The 17,160-nt window shown below is 38.5% G+C and overlaps 1 non-coding gene across 1 annotated transcript; it reads right to left on the bottom strand.

Moving 5' to 3' along the window:
- Positions 1-15,916: 15,916 nt before the first annotated feature.
- Positions 15,917-16,022, bottom strand: LOC128283364 (small nucleolar RNA R71). The gene has a single exon (XR_008273706.1). It is a non-coding gene; the product is annotated as a small nucleolar RNA R71 (small nucleolar RNA).
- Positions 16,023-17,160: the final 1,138 nt, after the last annotated feature.

The raw sequence follows: 17,160 nt of genomic DNA, 5'->3' as shown, positions 1-17,160 counted from the left end.
CCTAGGACTAAATTGTAAATATTGTGAAAGGTTAGGGGGAAATTGGTCATTTTGCCCGAGGGTGAGTTTTAGGCCTAAAATGAATAATGTGATGTATTAATAATCTAATTTTATTGATATAGACCACGAGGAACAAATTCCAGAGCTCGACCGTAGAAAACGAAAGGTTTCGGAATAACCGAGACACGAAACTGAAGTAATTACCAAGTAAGTTCGTATAACCCGAAGTAAACTCTTAATATACTTAAACATGGATGTTCTTGAATGTATGAAAATTTAGATATTCATTGCATGATAATTCATGAAATGAGCTTGTGTAAATGAAAGATGATAAATGTCCCGGTTGAAATAGAAAGGGAAATCCGATGTATAAATTATGGCTTACATGACATGAGATCCTGCATGTGTTGCAAAAAAGGATTTAGCCCGAATGGTTAATCCGATGATCTCAAATTAGAAAGGATTTATCCCGGATGGGTGTTCCTTAAGTGATCGAGCCTCCCGAAGAATATGGGTGCATTAAGGATTTAGCCTGGACGGGTAATCCGATTGAGGACTGAATTTAGCCTGGACTGGCAATTCAGATCCAAGCTTATGAGAGCAATTGTCAACAAGAGCGATTTGGCCTGGACTGGTATTCCCGACATTGCTCTATGATTTACTACCATGGAGGATTTAGCCTGGACTAGTAATCCTGTTATAAGAAATAAGGTTTACAAGAGTGTACACTTAAGATGATCACTTGTATGACTTGACGAAAATTGGGCTATCTATTGAGATTTTCGAGAAAATTCAACAGGATTAACATGAGAAATAGAAATGGAAATACTGAATTGATGTGCTCATCTAAGACTAATGACATCATGTATTGTTATGAGACTAACTTGATGATTAAGTGTATGTAATAGGGAAACTATTTCATACTTGTTGGAATTATTGCTTAATATGGTTGTATGCTAATTAACCGGTAAGTTTTCTTTCTAGTTAAACAAACTTACTAAGCATACAAATGCTTATCCCCTTCTCTTTTCCTTGTCTTACAGAGCTCGAAGACTCGTGAAAATTGGAAGACGGTTGAAGAATCAACACACTATCGACTTGTCCTGCTTTGTATATAGATACTTTTATTTTGTTTAATGGCACGTATAGGATTTTTGGTTATTTTGTTACATGTGTCATTTTGCTAGCCATTCTAAGGGATTAAATGGTATACTTATTCTTTTGTGTATGGCCATGAGATATGGCTCATATTGATGTAGGTTGTACACCTACTAAGGATGCATATCTATGATTAAATGTTTCATGAGATATGATGATGAGGCTTTTCATAAATGGATGATTGAAATGGGAACCAATAATTTGAGAGTGAACATAGCATACAATGGTATATGGTTATAATATGGCCTAAGTGTGCATGGATGATAGGGGGTGACTATAGGCTTGGAAAATAGCCCTAAAAAGGTCTACACAGGTAGACACACGGGCATGTGTCCAAGCCATGTGTGACACGCGGTCAACTCCATGGGCGTGTCGCCCGGCCGTGTGTCCCTTGCACTTAAAATTTTAGATCAGTTTGCATGGTAGTAAACACAAGGGCAGAGACACGCCTTGTGTCTCAACCGTGTGGAGGACAAGGCCTAGCACATGGGCGTGTACCTTGGTCGTGTGCCTCAAAATGAATGATGGCATCATAAACAGAATGTCCGGCTTTGTTGATACAGGCAATGACACGAGTGTGTCTAGGCCGTGTGAGGGACAAGGGCCAGGGACACGGGCTTATGCTTTGCCTCCACACGGGCGTATAAGGCATAACCCTAGTAATTTTACTAAAATTTTCTATAGTTCTCGGTTTAGTACTGGATCACTTTTAATATATGTTTTGACCTTGTAGGTCCATAATCAGGACATTATGATGTCACTTAGTCGATTTTAAATTAGAATGAAATTTCATAACCTATATTTTTCGAAAGATTTTGAGTATATGTCTGGTAATGCCTCGTACTTGTTTTGGTCTCCGGTACTGGCAAGTGTTGTTATATTTAGTGGTATCAGAGCTACGATTTAGTCAGTTTTAAGACTAACATAGCATGTATTGAGTATAGTTATACATGCCATTACACAAGTTATGATAGTGTGACTTCTCCTAACCATTTTTAATTATATTTGAATATAGTAAATGTCTACCAATCAAGCTCAAGATGAGTCCGAGGGAGCCGAGAGCCATGCTCTAGCTTCCGTTCAGCGAGCTACTGCTAGTAGTAGTAGGCGACATATGTCTGAAGGCCGGAAAGAGGCAAGAGCTACCTTCTTCGAGATGATAGATGAATGGTTTGGGGATTATTTGAGAAATCGCCCCAATATACCACGACCTCCTTCGCCCCCTGCTCGGCCTGAAGGAAAAGTGCCACAAGGTATGGCACTCATGAGAATTGGTAAGGCCCTAGTGGATAAACTTAGGAAATACGGGGCTGAAGAGTTTAGGGCTAGGGTTGAGAATGATGCGGAACGAGCTGAGTTCTGGCTCGAGAACACTGTGCGAGTTTTGAATGAATTGTCATGTACAGCCGAGAAATGTTTAAAATGTGTTGTATCCTTTTTAAAAGATACTGCATATCATTGGTGGAAGACGGTATCTTTAGTGGTACCGAAGGAAGACATTACATGGGAGTTCATCCAAGATGAGTTTAAAAAAAATATATCAGTCAAAGGTTTTTAGACTTGAAGCGAAAGGTGTTCCTGGAACTCAAGCAAGGAAATAAGACTATGTCAGAGTACAAAAGGGAATTCGTGAGTTTAAGTCAGTATGCAACGGAGTGGGTCCAATCAAAGATAGAAATGTGTAAGCGCTTCAAGGAAGGCTTGAATGAGGAAATTAAATTGCTAATCGGAATCCTTGAGATAGAAAATTTGCCGCATTAGCTTACCAGGCCGAGAAGGCCGAAGAGCTAAATAATGAAAGAAAGAAAGCTAAGAGAGAAGCTCGAGTTTCGAGTAAGAGGTCTAGCAGTAGAGCACTCTCCTTCCCCATAAAGAAATCAAGAAGTCATCAAAAACGTTCCACTTCATCAGTAGGATATTCGTGTAGAGCAAGAAACTCCCAGTGACATAACCCGAAGTCTTCTTTCCCTATGGTAACTAGTGTGGGAAGCGTAGATGATCAAAAGCCGAAGTGTAAAAACTGCAACAAATTTCACTTCAGAGAGTGTCAAATAAAGACTGGTGCGTGTTTCTGATGTGGGTCTCTTGACCATTTTCTCATAGATTGCCTGAAGCGAACTAATAAAGAGGTTGAATTAGCTCCATAGCTGAATGCTCCTATTTCTCAGGGTAGACCTCCGAGACATCCAGGAAGTGCAAGTGGCATTCGAACTGCTGTCAAGAATGCTACTGCAAAATCAGAGGCCTAAACTCCGATAAGGACTTATGCAATATGCGCTCGAGAGGAAGCTTCTGCTCTAGGTGTCATCACGGGTACATTTTCTATTTATAATACTCGTGTCATTTCCTTAATTGATCCAGGATCAACCCATTCATACATTTGCATGAAATTGGTGTCTAGCATGGATATATCTGTAGAGCCTACGAATTTTATGATTAAGGTGTCAAACCCTTTAGGCAAGTCAGTTCTAGTTAATAAAGTCTGTAAGAATTGTCCCTTAACGATTCAAGGTCATTGTTTCTCGGCTAATCTTATGTTATTTCCATTTGATGAGTTTGATGTAATACTTAGCATGGATTGGCTAGCTGTGTGTGATGTGATTGTAAATTGTGGTAGCAAGTATATGGAATTGAAATACTAGGATGATGAGATTCTCTGCATTGATTCAAGTAAGTTGGATACTTCAACGGTTGTGATTACCTCAATAATGGCTCAAAGGTACATGAGAAAAGGATATGAAGCCTACCTTACTTTCGTGCTAAATACTAAGGAATCTGAGTTGAAGTTGGAATCGGTACCGATAGTATGTGAGTATTCGGATGTGTTTCCAAAAGAGCTACCTGGATTACCTCCCATGAGAAGTAGAGTTTGGTATTGAACTAGTGCCTAAGGCAGCTCCCATTTCTATTACTCCGTATAGGATGGTACTAACCAAGCTGAAAGAGTTAAAAGCATAGTTGCAAGAACTAATGGATAAAGGTTTTGCAAGACTGAGTTTTTCGCCTTGGGGTGCTCCAGTCTTATTTGTAAAGAAGAAAGATGGATTTATGAGGCTATACATAGACTACCGAAAGCTCAACAAGGTAACCATCAAGAACAAGTATCCGTTACCAAGAATCGATGACTTGTTTGATCAATTAAAGGGAGCTACTGTGTTTTCTAAAATAGATTTGAGATTCGGCTACTATTAGTTGCGAGTAAAAGAGTCAGATGTACCTAAAACTGCTTTCAGGACAAGGTATGGTCATTTTGAGTTCCTGGTCATGCCTTTTGGTCTGACGAACGCCCCAGCTGTGTTTATGGACTTAATGAATCGTGTTTTTTACCATACTTAGAAAAGTTTGTCGTTGTGTTTATTGATGATATCCTAACTTATTCCAAGGACAATATTGAGCATGCAAAACATTTGAGAATGATTTTACAGACCTTACGGGACAAACAATTGTATACTAAGTTCAGGAAAAGTAAGTTTTGGCTCCAAGAGGTTGTATTCCTTGGTCACATTGTGTCGGGTGATGGAATCTGAGTTGATCCAAATAAGATGTCTACTATTGTTGAGTGGAAGCTGCCAAAGAACGTAACCGAGGTTAGAAGCTTTTTAGGCTTAGCCAGTTACTATCGACGCTTCACAAAAGGATTTTCGATGATTGCAACTCCTTTGACGAGGTTGCTGCAAATGGATGTTAAATTTCAATAGTCAAAGAAGTGCCAACAGAGTTTCGAGAAATTGAAGACATTGCTAACTGAAGCTCTAGTTTTAGTGCAAGCAGAGCCGGGAAAGGAATTCATGGTCTATAGTGACGCGTCCTTAAATGGACTAGGTTGCGTGCTTATGCAAGAAGGTAAAGTAATAGCATCTGCTTCAAGGCTACTAAAGCCGCACGAGAAAAAATACCCAACACACGACTTGGATCTAGCTACCATAGTATTTGCCTTGAAGATTAGGAGACACCATTTGTATGGTGAAACTTGCAGTATATTCACAGGTCACAAGAGTTTGAAATATCTGATGACTCAAAAAGAATTAAGTTTGAGACAACGAAGATGGTTAGAGTTGATTAAAGATTATGAACTGATCATTGACTACCACCCAGGAAAGTCGAATGTAGTCGCAGATGCACTAAGCAGAAAATCTTTGTTTGCTTTGAGAGCCTTGAACACGCAGTTGGCCTTGTTAGATGATGGTTCAGTTTTGGCAGAGTTAAGAGCCAGACCAACGTTTTTACAAGAAATATGTGCAGCTCAGATCAATGATAGTGATTTACAAGCCAAAAGAACTCAATACGAGTTAGGCACCGAATCAAATTTTTGGATTGGTCCCAATGGTTGCTTGAAGTTCAGAGATTGGGTCTGTGTACCAAGAGACAACGAGCTGATTCAAAAAATTTTACAAGAAGCACATGATAACCGTTTGTCTATTCATTCGAGAAGTACCAAGATGTATAATGATTTGAAGAAAATGTACAGGTGGAATGGCATGAAAAGAGACACCTCCAAATTTGTATCGAAATGTTTGATATACCAGCAAGTGAAGGCTGAACATGAAGTACCTTCAGGTTTGTTACAGCCTATGGTGGTTCCCAAATAGAAATGGGACAGGATTATTATGGATTTTGTGACAGAATTGCCGTTAACACCGAAGAAGAAAGATGCCATTTGGGTTATTGTTGATAGACTAACGAAGTTGACTCACTTTATTCCAATACGAGCTAACTACTCAGTTAACAAATTGGCCGACTTGTAAGTATCTGAGATTGTGATAATACACGAGGTACCATTATCGATTATTTTGGACAGGGACCCGAGATTCACTTCAAGATTTTGGAAGAAGTTACAAGGTGTTGAATCCTTGAATTTCAGGGTAGTTAGGAAAAATACTTACCTTTGGTGGAATTCGCCTACAACAACAGTTTCCAGAAAAGTCTGAAAATGGCACCGTGTAAGGCATTGTATGGTTGAAAGTGCAGGACACCATTGTACTAGACAGAACTCAAAGAGCACTAGATTCATTGAGTTGATTTGATCAAGGAAACTGAAGAAAAGGTTAAAGTGACACGTGATTGTCTGACAGCGTCATTGGATAGGAAAAAGTCATATGCTGATTTGAAAAGAAAAGAGATTGAATTTCAAGTTAGAGACAAAGTGTTCTTGAAGGTATCTCTATGGAAAAAGGTCTTGAGATTTGGTCGAAAAGGGAAACTGAGTCCAAGGTTCGTTGGACCCTACGAGATTACTGAGAAAGTTAGACCGTTGGCCTACCGTTACCTAAATTGGAAAAGATTCATGATGTATTCCATGTATCCATGTTGCGACGATATTGATCAGACCCCTCCCATGTGATTTCACCTACAGAAGTTGAAATTAGATCGGACATGACTTATGGGGAAGAACCAGTCAAGATTGTGGCTCGAGAAGTCAAACAATGGAAGAATAAAAATATAGCCTTGGTAAAAGTTTGACGGCAACGACACGGAGTGGAATAGGCTACATGGGAGCCCGAAGAAACCATGAAAAGTCAATATCCGAACCTATTTATTGAAAAGACTTTCGAGGACAAAAGTCCCTAAGAGGGGAGAAATGTAACATCCCGAATGAGGGCCTAGTCGGAACAGTGGTTTTAGGACCACAAATTCGATGTTAAAATAATTGTTTCATGATCATTATGAGGTCTAGGATATGAAAATGAGCATGTGTTAAAGTTTCATGAAGAAATTCTATGTGTAAGGTATCCTATTGGAAATTAGGGACCAAATTGAATAAATTGCAAAACATGGATTCTAGAAGAAATTTGTATGAAATTGATTTGGAATGTTAATTAGGGGTCCTTAAAGAGAAATTTTCCCAATTTTTAAGTTTTTGGACAAAAATGGGCATGCATGGAAGATTTTGGAAGTTTAGTAATGAAGGGCATTTTAGTCATTTGGTTAATTAAAGAATAAAAAGGGAAAAATCAAGCTAAAATCAGCTCATTTTCTTCTCCATGCTGTCGAAATTCCAAAGGTCTCCATAGCTAGGGCTTTCAACATTTTCAAGCTCAATAGTAAGTGCTCCCTTACTCTGTTTTTAATGTTTTTCGTATTTTGAGATCCTCGTAACATGCTCTCTCTATTTCTACTCATATTTCAAGTTAGGGTTCATGTTCAAAAATTTACCCATGCATGAGATGTTTGTGTTTTGATGATTTATGGAAGGAAATGAGAGTTTAAAGGATGGTAAACAACTTTTACTAAGTGGTTTTTCATGGAAATGGCTTAAAGGACTAAATTGTAAAAGTTGTGGAAATGGGTAGAAAATATAAAATGAAGGGAAAACATGGGTTGCTATGAGTGTCTATAATATTCAGCTAGGCTTGATAGCCAAGGAATTAAATGCATTTCATTATACGAGCCCTAGGACTAAATTGTAAATATTGTGAAAGGTTAGGGGTGGGTTTTAGGCCTAAAACGAATAATATGATGTATTAATAATCTAATTTTAATGATATAGACCTTGAAGAACAAATTTCAGAGGTCGACCGTGGAAAACAAAAGGTTTCAAAATAATCGAGACACGAAACTGAAGCAATTACCAGGTAAGTTCGTATAACCCAAAGTAAACTCTTAATATACTTAAACTTGCATGTTTTTGAATGTATGAAAAATTAGATATTAATTGCATGATAATTCATGAAATAGGCTTATGTAAATGAAAGATGATAAATGTCCCAGTTGAAATAGAAAGGGAAATCCGATGGATAAATTATGGCTTACATGACATGAGATCTTGCATGTGTTGCAGAAAAAGGATTTAGCCCGAATGAGTAATCCGATGATGTTAAATTAGAAAGGATCTAGCCCAGGTGAGTGTTCCTTGAGTGATTGAGCCTCCCAAAGAATATGGGTGCATTAAGGATTTAGCTTGGACTGGAAATTCAGATCCGAGCTTATAAGAGCAATTGTCATTAGGAGGGATTTAGCTTGGATTGGTAATCTCGACATTACTCTATGAGTTACTACTATGGGGGATTTAGCCTGGACTGGTAATCTCGCCGTAAGAAATAAGGTTTACGGGAGTGCACACTTAAGATGGTCACTTGTATGACTTGATAGAAATTGGGCTATCTATTGAGATTTCTGAGAAAATTCAATGGGATTAACATGAGAAATAGAAATGGAAATATTGAATTGATGAGCTCATCTAAGACTAATGACATGATGTATTGTTATGAGACTAACTTGATGATTGAGTGTATGTGATAGGGAAACTATTTCATACTTGTTGGAATTATTGCTTAATATGGTTGTATGCTAATTAATCGGTAAGTTTGCTTTCCAGTTATCTGAACTTACTAAGCATATAAATGCTTACCCTCTTCTCTTTTCCTTGTCTTACAGAGCTCGGGGACTCGTGCAGATTGGAAGATGGTTGGAGAATCAACACACTATCGACTTGTCCCGCTTTGGTATATAGATACTTTTATTTTGTTTAATGGCATGTATAGGATTTTTGTTTATTTTGTTACATGTGTTATTTGGCTAGCTATTGTAAGGGCTTAAATGGTATACTTATTCTTTTGTATATGGCCATGAGATATGGCTCATATTGATGTATGTTGTACACCTACTAATGATGCATATCTCTGATTAAATGTTTCATGAGATATGATGATGAGGCTTTTCATGAGTACGAGTCTAGCTATACATGCCATAAATATATTATGATAGTGTGACGACTCCTGACAAATTTAAATTGTGTTTTCATATAGTAAATGGATCCCGATGGAGCAATGGCAGACGATGTAGACGTCGGCTTCTGCTGAAGGGACCACGCCAGTAGAGGGTAGGCCCGTGAGAATGAGTTAGGACGGAGGGCGCTAGAGAAGCTTACCTTCATATGATGGATGCCTGGTATTCAAACTTTGCTTGTGCAAATCCGAACACTCCACCTCCCCCACCCTCTCCAATCCCTCAACCAAATTCTATAGCGCCCCAAGGGGTAGAGATGGTAAGAAGGGAGAAACCTTTGGTTGACAGAATTAGGAAGCAGGGAGCCAAGGAATTTAGGGTGAATATAAATGATGACCCAGAGAGGGTAGAGTTTTGGCTAGAAAATACCATTAGATTATTCGATGAGTTGTCTTGTACACCCAAGGAGTGCATGAAGTGTGTTGTGTCACTCCTGCGAGACTCGGTCTATCAATGGTGGATCACCTTTGCGTCAGTTGTACCAAGGGAAAGGATTACATGGGAGTTTTTCCAAGAGGAATTTCGAAAGAAGTATATTAGTTAGAGGTTCATAGATTAGAAGAGAAAAGAATTTCTAGAACTAAAGCATGGTCGAATGTCAGTAACAAAGTATGAGCGTGAGTTCGTGAGGCTCAGGAAGTATGCTAGGGAGTGCATATCTATCAAAGCTATCATGTGCAAGAGATTTGAGGACGGATTGAACGAAGACATCTGATTATTAGTTGGCATCTTAGCCTTAAGGGAGTTTGAGATGCTGGTTGAAATAGCTTGCAAGGCAGAAGAATTGACCAAAGAGAAGAGAAAAGTTGATATTGAGTCTCGTGACTCAAGGAAAAGATAGATGGGGAAATCACATCAGTCCTCATCTAATAGATTGAGTGAGTTCACTACCCAATCAAATGCTTCAGTGGGATTCTCCAGTAGAAATAAAAATAAGCAATACACGATGTCTAAAGCTCAAACCACTTCTATCGCGAGTGTCGATAGTGCTCAACCAAACAGACCAGAATGTTCACAGTGAGGTAGACGCCATTTTGGTGAGTGTTGAGGGAATGAAATAGGTTGTTTCAAATGTGGGTCATTAGACCATTTCAGCTGAAACTGTCCTGAAATGGGTGAGAAAGATGAAAAGCAAGATGTGAGAACGATTAATGATCCTTCAAGAGGTAGACCACAAAAGAACCCAGGATGAGGGACTAGTAGAAGAGGTGCGCCTAGGGATTCCGCCATGAGGTTCGAGGGCCGAGCGCCTGCAAAGACTTATGCCATTCACACTTGCAAAGAGGCATCATCACCGGATGTGATTACGGGTACTTTCTCTCTTCATGATATTTTTGTTGTTGCTTTGATAGATCTAGGGTCTACCCATTCGTATGCTTGTTGCGAAACTAGTGTCTAGCATGAATATGCCTGTCGAGTCTATAGAATTGTTGGTAAAGGTGTCAAACCCATTATGCAAACATGTACTAGTTGACCAAGTATGTAGAAATTGTCCCTTGACAATTAGAGGTCATTGTTTTCCAGCTAACCTCATGTTTTTCCCGTTTGATGAATTTGACGTTTCCTTGGTATGGATCGGTTGTCTACCCATGATGTCATAGTAAATTGTGGGAAGAAATTCATTGAACTGAAATGTGAAAATAGGGATATTCTTCGGGTTGAATCAGGTGAACTGAATAGCTTACCTGTAGTGATTTCTTTTGTGACTGCTAAAAAATACATGAGAAAAAGGTATGAGTCTTATCTCGCATTTGTGTTAAATACCCAAGTGTCAGAAGTGAAGATTGAGTCAGTGCCAGTGGTGTGTGAATTTTCGAATGTGTTTCCAGAAGAGTTGCCCGGATTGCCTCCAAGTAGGGAAGTCGAGTTTGGTATCGAGTTGGTCCCTGGTACTGCACCTATATCGATTGCCTTGTATAGGATGGCACCATTGGAGTTAAAAGAGTTGAAGGCTCAGCTAAAAGAATTAATGGATAAAGGTTTTACGAGACTGAGCTATTCTACATGGAGTACTCCGGTACTTTTTGTGAAAAGGAAAGACGGGTCGATGAGGTTATGTATAGACTACAAACAGCTCAACAAGGTGACTGTGAAAAACAAGTATCATTTCCCAAGGATCAATGATCTGTTTGACCAACTAAAAGGAGGCACAGTGTTTTCTAAGATAGACTTAAGATCTGGTTATTACCAGCTAAGAGTTAAGGAGCAAGATGTGCCGAAAACTGCGTTTCGGACGAGATATGGGCATTATGCGTTCGTTGTCATGCCCTTTAGCTTAGCAAATGCTCCCGCCGTGTTTATGGACTTAATGAACCGTATTTTCTGACCGTACTTGGATAAGTTCGTTGTTGTATTTATAGATGATATATTGATTTATTCTCGTGATGAGAGTGAACACGCGGAGCATTTGAGAACTGTTTTGCAGACTTTAAGAGATAAACAGTTATAAGACAAGTTTAGTAAAAGTGATTTTTAGCTCTGAGAGGTCAGATTCTTAGGACACATTGCATCGGGGGATGGAATTAGAGTAGACCCGAGTAAAATCTTGGCTATTGTTGAGTGGAAACTGCCAAGAAACGTATCAAAGATTAGGAGCTTTCTAAGCTTAGCGGGTTATTACAGACGATTCATTAAAGGATTCTCTATGATCGCTACTCTGATGACGAGGTTGCTACAAAAAGATGTCAAGTTTGATTGGATGGGAAAATGCTAACAGAATTTTGAGAAATTTAAGGCGTTGTTGACTGAAGCCCCAATATTAGTGCAATCAAAAACGGGAAAAGAATTCGTAGTGTATAGTGATACATCCTTGAATGGATTAAGATGCGTGCTCATGCAAGAAGGCAGGGTAATAGCATATGCCTCGAGACAACTGAAGCCACATGAGAAAAATTATCCGAGACACGACTTAGAGTTAGCAGCCCTAGTGTTCGCACTGAAGATTTGGAGACAACACTTGTATGATGAGAGATGTCGAGTATTCACCAACCACAAAAGTCTAAAGTACTTCATGACTCAAAAAGATTTGAACTTAAGGCAACGAAGGTGGCTAGAGTTGATCAAAGATTATGAGTTGGTAATTGACTATCACCTGGGAAATGCAAATGTGGTCGCAGATGCATTAAGTAGGAAGTCATTATTTTCCTTGAGATCTATGAACACTTAATTGTCTGTAACCGAGGATGGTTCAATTTTAGTAGAGTTGAGAGCTAGGCCAATGTTTCTTCAAGAGATTTTCGAAGCTCAGAAAAGTGGTAAAGACTTGCAAGCCAAGATGAGTTAGTGAGAGACAGTTAACGAATCAAATTTTTGGATTAGTACTGATGATTGTTTGATGTTCTGGGATAAGATCTGTGTACCTAAAGGTGAAGAGCTTATTGGGAAAATTCTTCACGAGGTGCATAGCAGCTTTATGTCTATCCATCCGGGTAGTGTAAAAATGTACAATGACTTGAAGAGATCGTATCGGTGGCTAGGTATGAAAAGAGACATCTCAGAGTTTGTTTCGAAATGCTTAATTTGTCAGCAAGTGAAAGCCGAGCACCAAGTACCTTTGGCTTTACTTCAGCCTGTTATGGTTCCCGAGTGGAAATGGGACCGAATTACTATGGATTTCGTGATGGGATTGCCGTTTTCACCGAGAAAGAAAGATGTTGTTTGGGTTGTAGTCGATCGATTGACGAAATCGTCTCATTTTATTCTGGTGCATACCGACTACTCGCTTGATAAACTAGCCGAGTTGTATGTTTCTGAAATTATGAGACTTCATAGAGTACCCTTGTCGATTATTTTGGATAAGGATTCGAGGTTTACTTTGCGATTTTGGAAAAAGTTACAATGAGCTTTGGGGACAAAGTTGAATTTTAGCATGGCTTTCCATCCGCAAACTGACGGCCAGTCGGAAAAAGCAATTCAGATTCTTGAGGACATGTTGCGGTGTTGTGTCCTTGAATTCCAAGGCAGTTGGGAAAAGTATTTACCGTTAGTAGAGTTTGCCTACAACAAAGCTATCAGTCAAGTTTGAAAATGGTGCCTTGTGAGGCTTTGTATGGGCGTAAGTGTCGAACACCCTTGTTTTGGACCGAACTCAAAGAAAATCAGATTCATGGGTTGAATTAGTTAAAGAGACAGAAGAGAAGGTAAAGGTAATTCGTGATTGTTTGAAGGCCACTTCGGATAGACAGAAATCCTACGCGAATTTGAAATGAAAGGAAATTGAGTTTCAAGTCGATGATAAGGTGTTTTTGAAAGTATCCCTGATCGCGAGGTTTCGTGATAGGTTTTAAATATTTATAATTACTCATTCTTGAACTAACTATTATCACAATGTAGGCAAGCGTACCTATCGAACAGTAGTATAGTTTTAGCAAGTCCAGATTCTCGAACCCAAAGGAACTAAAAGTACTAGTAATGACTGTCTTTTTATTATCTAGCCTAGGAATAAAAGGGATTTTTATTTTAATTAACTAATTATCTAAACTAAGAACGCAGAGAGAAAAGAATTGGGGAATTGCTTTTGGGAAAATCGATTGACTTGAGACAATACCTAAGGAAAAATCCACCTAGACTTTACTTGTTATTTTGGCTCTGAATCGGACGATGTATTCATTCAACTTGTTCCATAGAGATCCCTAAATTATGTTATTATCCCTATTCAAGACTAATAACATCTAATCCCTAAATTGAATAACCGAGACTTTTCCATAATTAACACTCTAGGGTTGCATTAACTCGATCTATAGATCCCCTTATTAGGTTTCACCCTAATCCGGCAAAATGTTGTCACCCTATTTCTAGGTGCGCAATCAACTCCGCTTAATTATAACAAAAGTACTCTTAGACAGGGTCTATTCCTCCTCTGAATAAGAGCATGTCTTGAATCAATATTGATAAATGCCAAATTATACATATCTATACCCTAAATACTTAGCATATTTATGGATGTTTATTACTAGATTTGTGGATTTTGGTGATCTTAATTAGATTATTTCATGTTTTGTACTCAGGAGAGGGCAAAGAGTCGAAAGGAGCCAAAAACAAGCTAAAAAGGGACAAAATGGACCAAATTGAGAAGATGACGCGGCCTAAGCCTTGCCACACAGGCATCTCACACGCTCGTGTCCTTTGGGGGTGTCGACCTAGGTTTTCATGATTCACACGGCCTGGCCAGTGAGCCCACATGGCCGTGTGTAATTCAATGGATCGAACAAGGCCTGGTAATCACGTCACACGGCCGTGGCACACGGGCATGTCCCTTTTTCAAAGAGTTGTATTTTACACGGAAAAGGGTACTTAGGGAGGAAAAAAGTCAATCCAAAGCCTTTATAAACACCCTAAGTGTGACCTAGAAGGAGGCCGCTCTTTCCAAAACTTTTTTGGAATATAGAACCACACGCCAGGAATTACTTGAAGAAAGCCAACGATCCATCTCAAAAGCCGGAGCTACTCCAAGACTGAAGATCTCTCTCAGAATTCCTTCAAGGGTTTTAGAGTTTTCTTTATGTTTTGTTATTTTTCTACTTTTGAGATGTACTCTTATTTTATTATGAACTAAACCCCTTAGATACCTAAGGGGGATAAAACCTATGATGGATCTTGTTATTATTATCTGAACTGTATGATAAATACTTGATTTGTTCTTAATTATGTGTTCTTAATGCTTGAGTTAATATTCCGAGTATTAATTCATGATTTGATGTGCTTATGCAGAAGAGGAATAGACCTTGCCTAAGAGTAGATTTGACATAATTAAGCGGAGTTGATTGAATGCCTAGAAATAGGGTTACGAGATTTTGCCTGATTAGGGTGAAACCTAATATGGGAGTCCATAGAGTGATTTACTGTTTCCCTAAGGGTTTTAATTAAGAAAGAAATTTCGATTAATTCAATTGAGGGTTAGATGTTATTAGACTTGAAAGGGATAATAACATAGATTAGGGAGCCTCACGGATCAAGTCAAGTGAATAAATTGTCTGGTTCAGAGTCAGATAACAAGTGAAATCTAGGTGGATTCCTCCTTGGGTGTCATCTTTATCAATCACTTTTCTTCAAGTCTTTTTCCAAATTTTCTCTTTGATTTAATTAAATCAGTTAATTAGTTTAAACAATTAGTTAATTAAAAAAACCCTTTTATTCTTAGGCTAGATGATAAAAAGATAGTTATTACTAGTACTTTTGGTTCCCTTGGGTACGATATCCCGATCTTGCCATTACTATACTATTGTTCGATAGGTGCGCTTGCCTTTTCGTCGTGATAATAGTTAGTCTAGGTTTAATCTTCATTATAAATATTTCTTACTTGTTACTTAATCAAAGATCAAGTTTTTGGCGCCATTGTTGGGAACCGAAATATTAGGAACACTAAATTTTATTACTTTAGCCATTTATTTTTCTTGCAATTTTATTTTATTTTATTATTTATTAATTTATTTTTTCTCTCTTGGCAAGTTTTTATAGTTTAGGACTAGAAGAAACCCGTCAGGACTATTACTTTTTAACGAAGAAATTGATCGCACAGTTCGTAGAAATCAAAGAGAAGTAAGGCATAGTTTATGATACACGGAGAACGAGTGAGAAGAAGATACTCAACCCCCAACCGAAAAGATGGTCGAAAACCCAGGTGATCAGCTACCTCCTGCAATTGTAGCTAATCCAAATCCTACTCCACGTACTATGTATGACTATGCTAAACCTTCTTTAACAGGAACTAAGTCTAGTATAGTTAGACCTGCTATTGCTGCAAATAATTTCGAACTAAAACCTAACACAATTCAGATGATCTGCCAGTTTGTTCAGTTTGATGGTTTGCAGGATGAGGATCCCAACACGTACTTGGCAGATTTTCTTGAATTTTGCGATACATTCAAAATCAATGGCGTTTCTGATGATGTCATTCATCTTCAGCTATTTCCTTTTTCACTGGGAAACAAAGCTAAACAGTCGTTGAACTTATTACCACGAGGGTCTATCACTACTTGGGAACAAATGACTGAGAAATTTTTACTCAAATATTTTCCGCCAGCTAAAATGGCTAAATTGCATAATGATATCTCTTCTTTTGTGTAGATGGATTTAGAAACACTTTAGGATGTATGGGAGAGATACAAGGACTTACTGAGAAGGTGCCCTCACCATGGGTTACCGCTTTGGCTGCAAGTTCAAACTTTCTACAATGGTGTGAATCCCTCGACAAGACAAATGATTGACGCAGCTGCTGGTGGAACCATCAACAATAATACACCGGAAGATGCATATGAATTTATAAAGGACATGTCACTGAATAACTATCAGTGGCAAGTTAGAAGGACAAAGCCAACGAAAACAGCCGGCGTCTATAACATCGATTCAGTCACCATGCTCTCAAATCATGTAGAACTTCTCAATAAAAAGATTGATAGTTTTCTTGGTTCTACGTAGGTACATCCAGTAATGAGGTGTGACTCAAGCAAAGGAGGTGTGCATACAGAATATCAATCCTTCAATCCCACAATCGAAGAGGAACAAGTTAACTATATGGGTAATAATAACATTAGAGCTCAAAATAACCCATACAGTAATACTTATAATGCACGTTGGAGGAACCACCCAAATTTTTCCTGGAGAGGTCATGGAAATCCAAAGCCACAAAATTCTCAGGGTTTTCAACAGCCACCTTATCAACAGGAGAAAAAACAAAACCTTGAAGAGATGCTTTCTAAATTCATCTCAGTGTCAGAAACCCGTTTCCAAAATACCGAGACAGCACTTAAGAATCAACAAGCATCGATCCAAGGACTCGAAACTCAGATAGGCCAGCTGTCCAAACTAATCTCTGAATGACCACAAGGTAGCCTACCAAGTAATACTGAACCTAATCCAAGGGAACACCTTAATGCAATTAGCACTCAAGAGATGGAAGGATTCATTACACCTGAGCCAGAAATATAGCGAGACAACGCGATGAACAAAGGATGAGAAGAGGTAAACAATAATGATCCCAAACAGTTAAGTACAAATCGTGAACCTCGTGTGTTATATCCTAAAGCAATGACGAAAGACAGAACAGAAGAACAATTCGGTAAGTTTGTCAAACTCTTAAAGAAATTACATATTAACTTACCCTTTATTGAAGTTCTTTCGCAGATGCCCAACTCAGCAAAATTCTTAAAGGAACTTCTGAGCAATAAAAGGAAATTAGACGCTACATCACATGTGGAACTCAATGCAATCTGCTCAGCTATTCTAAAGAATAAGTTACCTAACAAATTGAAAGATCCAGGAAGTTTTACAATTCCTTGT

The sequence above is a fragment of the Gossypium arboreum genome, chromosome 10 (assembly GCF_025698485.1).
Source record: "Gossypium arboreum isolate Shixiya-1 chromosome 10, ASM2569848v2, whole genome shotgun sequence".
In the NCBI taxonomy this organism is placed as follows: Eukaryota; Viridiplantae; Streptophyta; class Magnoliopsida; order Malvales; family Malvaceae; genus Gossypium; species Gossypium arboreum.
This window is presented reverse-complemented; position numbering and strand designations above follow the sequence as displayed.